Genomic DNA, 2,500 nt, shown 5'->3' with positions numbered 1-2,500 from the left:
ATTTTTCTAAGGTGCCACACAAAATTTGGTGATTTTCTGACGAGTTATGTTTTTTTTATGATTTTCTGAATTTTTAACACTTAAAAAATAAAAAAAAATACCTAGACTGGATAAAAAATTCTCAAAATTTTTGTAAAATTAGATTATATTCTTCTAAATATATCTGCAAAATATCAGGTCAAAATACCTAAAATTGAATTTTTTAGGGGGTGTGTCACTTCAAACATTGTCATGTCACCTCATGTATTGTCATGTCACCCCATGCATTGTCATGTCTCCGTGCAAAGTTTAAGAAAATCACCAAATAACAACTCAAATAAATTTATAATATTTTTCTAAGGTTCCACAAAAAATTTGGTGATTTTCTGACGGGTTTTCTATTTTTTATGATTTTTTGAATTTTTAACACTTAAAAAATAAAAAAAAATACCTAGACTCGATAAAAAATTTTCAAAATTTTTGTAAAATTAGATTACATTTTTATAAAGGTATCTGCAAAAAATCAGGTCAAAATACCTAAAATTGAATTTTTTAGGGGGGGTGTGTCACCTCAGACATTGTGATGTTTCCTCCTGCCACAGCCCAACTTGTTCCTAAGGCTCTTTAGGGGGGTGTGGGTAGTCACCCCCCTGGGGGGGCCAGCAAGGCCGGGGCCTGGGCATGCGCTAGGCCATACGTGGGCATCGGTATAGCCTGCAAATAAGCTTGTTAGCCCCCTCTCCACCTCTACCTCTCGATTTGACATCAAATCGAACCGGTTCGAATCGATTCGGATAAAAATTGATTTCGATCGAACCGATCTGATTCGGTTCGTTTGGTTGGGTTTTTTAGTGGATTTTTTAATTTTTCACACCTTATTTCTAATATTCTAAAATTTAATTGAAATATTTTGAATTTGATTATGGTTTAATCTCCCTGTATTATTGAAAATAATAATATACTGTTATCAATAATTGGTTTGATTCGATTTTTTTTTTTAATTTTATCTAATCGAACCAGAGTAAGTAACATCCCAAATACCAGTGCGCTGCTCCTCGCCAACGGGCCCGTGGCGCATTGCTGCTGCACGGGGAACTGTGCTCAGGAAGGCGCCTACGGGCCCGTGGCGCCTTGCTGCTGCACGGGAAACTGTGCTCAGGAAGGCGCCTACGGGCCCGTGGCGCCTTGCTGCTGCACTGGGAACTGTGCTCAGGAAGGCGCCACCGGGCCCGTAGCGAATTGCTCCCACGCCCAGTAGCAGCCAATTGGCCCGTGGCTCCCTCCTGCTGTGCCCATTGCTCCCCAATGAGCCCGTGGTGCAACGTTGGGGTTGATGCTATTTGCACATGTTTTGCAAAATGAGGTTAGCATTGGTAAACAAGTATATCCCGTTGGCCAACCACCAGGCCAAAAGAGGTTCACGCGGTCAATTAATTGTACACTTCAACGAGCAAAGCGTGCCATTGTTTTCTGTACTGAACAAGCTCAAGCTTGAATACTTATACAATGACAATATCTTTCAACACACGAGAAAAAATATTGACCAACATTTTGCAATGGTTGGCTCACATGCTTGGACGCACACTTGCCATCATCGCATAGGCAATGAAAATCTATGGAGTGATTCTCTTTTACTCATTGAGACTATGAACCAATTATTGCAACCTCTATGAGTTTTTATCTATTTTATCTCACATTGCAAAAAGAACACGAAACAATATGTTGTGAGATCAAGAGCACTACCTCCTCCATTTACTTTTCCTATAGCCACCATGCATGCCCAAAATTGGCAAGAATTGTGACACAAGCCAATTCTCTTTGAAAAGTTTTAAAAAATCACCAAATGACAACTCAATTAAATTTGTTATATTTTTCTAAGGTGCCACACAAAATTTGGTGATTTTCTGACGAGTTATGTTTTTTTTATGATTTTCTGAATTTTTAACACTTAAAAAATAAAAAAAAATACCTAGACTGGATAAAAAATTCTCAAAATTTTTGTAAAATTAGATTATATTCTTCTAAATATATCTGCAAAATATCAGGTCAAAATACCTAAAATTGAATTTTTTAGGGGGTGTGTCACTTCAAACATTGTCATGTCACCTCATGTATTGTCATGTCACCCCATGCATTGTCATGTCTCCGTGCAAAGTTTAAGAAAATCACCAAATAACAACTCAAATAAATTTATAATATTTTTCTAAGGTTCCACAAAAAATTTGGTGATTTTCTGACGGGTTTTCTATTTTTTATGATTTTTTGAATTTTTAACACTTAAAAAATAAAAAAAAATACCTAGACTCGATAAAAAATTTTCAAAATTTTTGTAAAATTAGATTACATTTTTATAAAGGTATCTGCAAAAAATCAGGTCAAAATACCTAAAATTGAATTTTTTAGGGGGGGTGTGTCACCTCAGACATTGTGATGTTTCCTCCTGCCACAGCCCAACTTGTTCCTAAGGCTCTTTAGGGGGGTGTGGGTAGTCACCCCCCTGGGGGGGCCAGCAAGGCCGGGG

Source organism: Manihot esculenta, unplaced genomic scaffold (genome assembly GCF_001659605.2).
Source record: "Manihot esculenta cultivar AM560-2 unplaced genomic scaffold, M.esculenta_v8 Scaffold64, whole genome shotgun sequence".
Taxonomy (NCBI): Eukaryota; Viridiplantae; Streptophyta; class Magnoliopsida; order Malpighiales; family Euphorbiaceae; genus Manihot; species Manihot esculenta.
Note: the sequence above shows the minus strand (reverse complement) of the source record.